The sequence below is a fragment of the Alligator sinensis genome, unplaced genomic scaffold (genome assembly GCF_000455745.1).
Source record: "Alligator sinensis unplaced genomic scaffold, ASM45574v1 scaffold492_1, whole genome shotgun sequence".
Classification (NCBI taxonomy): domain Eukaryota; kingdom Metazoa; phylum Chordata; order Crocodylia; family Alligatoridae; genus Alligator; species Alligator sinensis.
The window spans coordinates 1,178,716-1,185,417 of NW_005842186.1; the positions used below are offsets into that span (position 1 = coordinate 1,178,716).

Below are 6,702 nucleotides of genomic sequence, written 5' to 3' on the forward strand. Positions count from 1 at the left end.
CTGCATGCGGCTGCAGCGTGGGGCGCTGGCCACAGGGTGGGCAAGGGGCTGCTTCTCCACCCCTGCACTCAGCTTTTCCCCAGGCTCCTTCTCTGCCTGGGGTCCTCCCTCCCCCTCTCCCCCTTCCTCCCTCCCCGGCGGTTCCGGCACAGCACCGGGGCAGACGTGGTGCCAGGCCAGAAACCCCTGCTGGGGCTTCTGGCTGGGAGGCAGGGCTGGGTAGGCCCTGCTGTTGTGGGAGCCCGCTTCTCCTGGGTCCTATTGCCCTTGGTTCCTGTCATTTTTGACAGGAACCAAGGGCAGAGAAATATTAATTTTCTAAATTTTTTAGGGGCCCCGCAGGCTGGATAGAATGGCCTCACGGGCTGGATATGGCCTGTGGGCCATATTTTGCCCGCCCCTGCTGTAGATGAACACGCTGGCATTGAGCAATGTGTTGCCACAGTTCTGCTTTTTACCAGTACCCAAGTTTAAAGCCAGCCCAGATACATCTACACAAGCTGCAGTCCTAACTTTGGAGTGCAGCAGATATGTACCATATGACAAAGCCAGCCAAAATTAGTTCTGGAGCAGAATTAATTCAAACTCCTGCATGCTTGGAGTAGCTCAGAAGGAGCTTATTTTCCTCCTCTTCTTCCCTGCCAGTTCATGTTCATCCCCAATCCACGTTGTCTTTTAGCAATCCGTCATCTTTCTGCTCTTTCCAGAATGAAGGGAAAAGTACTTGATACTTAGTTCTTCAGAAGCCTTGAAAGCTATCATGTTCCAGATCTGGAACAGTTGAATAGGCATGTGAAACACCGTGTGTTCAAGGTCCGCAGCTCATGCCTGACTGTGATAGACAGACTTTTGTTGATATAAGTGCCAATTTGATACTCCTCAGTCAAAATCCAGGCAGGCTTCCCAACATGAACAAAGGAAGTATTTGTAGCGTGCATTGGTGGTGGTGTGATGCATGTGTATACAGAGGGCATTGGTTTTATTAAAAAGCACCCCAGACTTCACAGAAAATTGAGGGCCGCCTTTAACTTTGGCATTTCCTGACTTCTTGCATCTTTAATGCTGAACAGAATTTTGGCATTTGATTTCAATGCCTCCCGTTCCAAGGACAAATGACTATTCAGTTGTATAAAACTCCTTTGTTAAGGCTATTCTTCTTGCAAACTTAAACAGTTATGTATTCACCCCTTTGCTCCTGCTACATAGCAGAAAAAGAGAAGTCTGAATCCCATGAAATCTGTATCTCCACCTGAAGAGCAAATAATGGTGTCTGGGCGTGTGCTTGTTGCCGTATTTTGTTGTAGTGCCTTGTTGATTATAGCAGCATCCCTTTTGGTTCCCGGATAAGAGAGTCCTGCAGTGAGCACCTTGTTAATTTGCTTGCTAAATGAACGGCCTTGCTTTCACCTATGCACGGGAAGGAGGAAGGAAGGACTGTGCTTGAATTTCTCTATAATCTGAAAAAGAAAACCCCAGCCTGCTTCCCACATGATGGAGCAATGCATCTTTTTGCAGATAGCTGTCAGGGTTTGGAAAATCACCCAAGTAGGTGAATACTGTGCAGCTTTCAACAGCTCATGGTGCTGAAAGTTGCGCAGGGAAACAGCATGCTTAGGCCAGGGATGCTGGCACTTCATGCATGGATGATCAGAAGTGGACTTTCAGTGGGGTAGTGCTGATGCATTTTGCTCCGAGCTCAAGTTGCTTGGACTTCATTTTACAATGAAATGAAGTGAATAGCTTTATTCCTCTGTGGTATATAGTTTAAGCTGCTTATTTTTTTTGAGACTATAATGCCAGACCTAGTACTCAGCCATTGTGACCTCTGTATAACATCCGAAAGACTCTTAAATGAAGAAAGTGATTGTACTTGGATTAAATAGCCTGTGCTAGAAAATACATGTTTTAAAAGGGTGTGTTCTGGGGTAAGTAGAAAGTAAAAACTTTGGGGTTACATTCCCATCAGAGAATGTAAATGGTTTTTACTTCAAAATCCATTTTCTACTTAATCTTTATTTTAAAGCCATGAGAAAGCAGAGTTGCTATAACGTGCCTCCTCATTTCCCCCTTTTCATTTGTCAGTTTAATACAAAGTAGACTTTCCATAAATACAGTTCTGCTCCAGCTGTATAACAGGCCCATTCCATTTCCCCCCATTCTTTCTAATATTCTTTTTTTTTCCTTGCCTTTTTATGCTACTGCTATTACTGTAAGTAATTTAAAGAACAAAATGCTTTTCACTTAACTTGTTACAAGGTAAACTGTTGCCTTTTTTGGTTTGTTTCTACTACCGTCATCTTTCTCCCCCACATGTAATCTCACGAAGGGGAGAAAACTAAGACACAAATTGCATTGCATAGGAGTTAACTGCATCTGCAGTTGAGGATTATTGTAGCACACAACAGCTAAACAGCCTGACTTCTGTGGTGGCCACAAGCTCCAGCATTTGCTTGTTAGATTCAAGTACAGGAGCAAAATTCCTTACAAGCCTGATTTGACTGACCTTGGCCAGATATTCATAATTTAAAAATATACTTTATGCCTTCATTCCACTTCAGATTGATAATTGGTACGTGAACTCATTGGTATGCACGCTCTGTACACTTTATGCAGCCTATAAACCTTTGGCCCCATTTGCTTGCTTTTTCTTGTAGCACGATGATAAGTGGCTTTCTGTGAACTCCTCTTGTGGATGCAAACATTGCCTTAAATCTTGGCCCTAGGAAAACAAGAGGATTTTTGGCAGTTAGCAAAAAAGGGTTTAGTGTTTTAAACTTGTGTGCATACCTGCAATTAGCTTTTTAGGAATGCACTATAATCCTATGATATGTAAGTCAGATAACCTTTGAGTGTTGACCGTGTGTCACTAAAGGGCCACTGAAGTACTTTTAGGCCAAGAATTGCAGAGCCTTGAGTGGGCAAACAATCTTGGTGTGACCGTTCTTGGGAAGGAGTGTTCAGCATCCCCATCAAACTCCCTTATTTTATTACTTTTCCCAGAAAAGCAAAATATTAACCCAGTTTTATGTCAGGCAGTCTCCATAGCAGTTTTATAAACCTCCTATGACGTTTTACAATAAAGCCAGTCATCCAAGTGACTCAGAACTTGGCTGTTAATTTTTTTTTAAGTTCTTGAGTTGAAATTGGACATAAGGTGGCTACTCAGCCCATAGCTATCTCAAATGGGGCAAGATTGATTGCTGCCCTGTGACACTGCCCAGTCTAACAGACATTTTTCTCATCCTCTTGCTTCTCTCTGCATCATCCTGCTAGACTGATTTCAGTGAAACAGTTGATTAAAATAGTATCTTATGAATTGCATGAAATGAAACAATATTTGTAGCAAAGGGTATTGGAGGAAATATTTGCTAGTTACATTGCTGTCAAACATCTTTTGTTTTATTTTTTTTTTAGTACTTCTAATAATACCTCTAATAATACTTATTTATTCCTAAATTGGAGCAACTAGGAAAGCACATTAGAAATGTTACATTTTTAATGCCCATGTTTATGGTAGCATCTTAAGAGGCCGCAAAGGATTAATCTAATACTAAATCCTCTGTTAACGCTGTGATTTTGTTCCAAAGGTAACACATTATTTTGAACCCTATAATATTATTTTACTAAGCAAATGCTGAATTAACTGGCTGATACCAGATATTAAATGTAAAAATTGCATTTAAATCAATGTTGATGGAGTGAAAAAGCAAGAAAATTAAAAATTGGATGGAGTTTGTTTCCAGGAGGGCCCCATGAAACAGATGTGACGTGCTGCAAGCCAGGTACCAGCCGATAGGCAAGTGTAGCCGAGCTAGTTAGCTAAGGTTTCTAAGGGGAGGGGGGGTGGTGTTTGGCCCTCTTGTTACAACTATCTGTACTGTTAAGGGCTTTGAGTTTAGACAAAAAGCTGTAGATTATAGCAATTCTGAATTTTTCAATTTAGAAATCTATTATTGCAGGTAGTTTTAAGTAGATAATCACTTTACCTACCAACAAGGTTTGCTTTTAATCTTGCATTCTGTAAAAGATGGTTGATTGGGCTTTGTAGGTCCTTTCCAGATTAAAAGGCAAATTCCTGCAAAATGAGGACTTTTGTGCAGTTGGCTGTAAAATTGAAGGCTAAGGCACAGTATTTCAGGAGCTCTGCCCAGTTCTGTTGACTTGCACATATCTGAATGGAATGATGAGGCATGTTCATACCTTTCTCTATGGCCACTGGCTTCATGTACTAGCGAGTTAAAGTTACTAGAGCAGGTCATCTGGCATGAGGGTTTTGAGTTATATTGATATTTGTCGGTTACTATGACTTCTTTTTTTTCCCCCTCAATTGCATCATACCCTTAAAAAATGGTGGTAAGTGAGAGATCTGCATGCTTTGGAGTTTGTTTAATCTCCGCTTCAGTCTTTACGATGCACAGTTCATAATGTTAACACTTTTCTTAAAGTTTCTTCATTCACGTTCACGACTAATTTGGATTTCAGTTTGCTGTTTTTAATCTTTATTTACTCTTAATTTTGTACTTATTTTTCTGTAGTTCTGTTTCCCCCCTGATTTCTTCACATTAGGGTTTTTGGTTCTTTCTGTCTGTACTGTATTGTACTGTACTGGGGATGCTTTTGCAGCAGTTAAATGGCTGACAAACAGGCTAGTGACATACAAAGGCATTTAATCTGCTTTTATCGAACCACCTAGAATTGAGATTGGAGGGAGGGGAAAAGAGTTACCTACCAGTCTTAGACCCAGTGCATAACTGTAACCATTCTTACAGGCCTAGCACCTACCTTTACCAGATGTTTGTTAGGAAGACGTTCTCTGGCAGGCTTTGTAAATGAGAAGAAACCTGGTGGTAGACTAAGGTTTTAAAAAACAGTCCATCCGAAATCTGCATCCGTAATGAATATTTTAATTCGGGCGGCAGAATGGTTACCACAAGAAAAGGCTTGTATCCTGCTTGTACAGTTATGTTTCTGAAGTCCAGCAAAACAAACTCCCAAAGATGCGGATAACATTTGTAGACGGCCGAGACGACTGAGTCTGGAAGTAGTTTGTATCGCTGACATTTCCTAATGGAAAACAACTAAGGACGTGCTGTCTGTCCAATTCCAGCCCAGCATATAGTTTATAGTACTTAGCAGATGTAGCATAGTCTGTTTTGAAATCTTTTGGGAATCAAAAGATGCTGGCGGAGGGAAGGCTTAGTTTTACTCTATACTGTGCTTCATGTTTCAGTACCTGATGTGTCTGTATATCTCCACTGTATATACAACAGCACATTGATGTCTGGTTGTCCTTACTAGTCCTAGTTTTTTTCTGTACCTTGCCTGATAGTTCCTTGTTGCTAGTAATGGACTTCTGTGGACACTGGTGTGTCGCTAGTGTGTTACTTTTGGCTGTAAAGCTGTTGGTTTGCGGTTAGTTCTTTATTTTTTGAACTATTTTTTTGTTCCGGTCACTGTTTGTGCTGGCGGTGGCTTTGCCTATCCGTTGCCTCGAAGGTACAGGTGGAGTAATGTCCCATTTTTGACAGACATTACTCCTAGTGTGTGCTCATGCAGATGCCTACACTGTTAAGACTGTAATTTCCATAACTGCTTCATGTGCACTAAGCCCCCTTGTGGAATCCTGCTGAGAGTTTCTTAAAGACTTCAGTGAAAAAAACTATTCTAACTTAGGGGGGGGAAAGAACACTTTTTTTTTTCTTTTCTTTTCTTTTTTTTTTAAAGCAATGAATTATCAATTGGTCCCCAGCGATAGTTCTACAGGAACATAATCGGATCTCTGGGTTAATTGCTATATCAGTAATTAAAGGTACCTAATTATACCATAGTGAAAGGCGGAGAAAATGAGATGCTTATTTCTAAAGAATAAAATGTCCAATTGGTCATGAAAGAGCATGTGTCAAACACAGCATATTGGTGGGTTGTTTTTTTCCTCCAATTTCTTAAAAAAATAAAATAAACCAACCCCCCTTTTTTCTGGCCGTCTTACAAGGGACACAGGCAGAATAGTGCTGTCAGTCTACTTGTAGCTGAAGTCTGTTGTCTCTAAGGGGGTTGTAACCCCCTTAAGTTTTCCTCGTTTGGGGTCCTGTCCAAATACACACATGCACAATGCCTGCTGCTATCCAAGGACTGCATCTGTTTACAACATTGGATTAAAGTATTGCAGATTCAACCCCCCTCTAACCTTGTCCAGTGCGATTAGACATCAAAAAATGGAATATGAAATGGTTGTATAATCCTGGAGGGGGAAGAGGGGACGGTATATCTCTTTTGGTGTATTTTACCAGTACCCCCTGAGAACTGAAGAATTGGTTTTCAAAAAAATGCAAGAAAACAAACAGCAGGATTTTACAACTGAAATGTCGGTTTGTCTTCTCATCTCTTCTATAAGATTGAACCACTGGAACTTGGGGACAAGATGAGTGTGACCATATTGCAACAATCTGTCCGCTACAGTTGCAGTTCTTCATGACAAGCATTCAAAGTGTTAACTAAAACCATTGAAACAACATACTTGCCATTAAAACTTGAATCCAGAAAAAATAACTCCATGAACCTTTGCACTACCAAGTGGAATGGCCTTAAATGCTATAACGATAGAGCAGTTTGCTGTTTGCTGTCCAGCTAGTGTTTAATACAAATTCTGACTCCACTTTCTTTTCTCCTTCCCTCGTTTTTCATGGGATTACAACGGCATTC

The 6,702-nt window shown here is 40.9% G+C and overlaps 1 protein-coding gene across 1 annotated transcript in view; it reads left to right on the forward strand.

Annotated features, from left to right (window-relative positions):
- The window catches only part of NPTN (neuroplastin), a 44,750-nt gene that overhangs the window by 34,652 nt on the left and 3,396 nt on the right, over positions 1-6,702 (forward strand). The window lies entirely within an intron of this gene.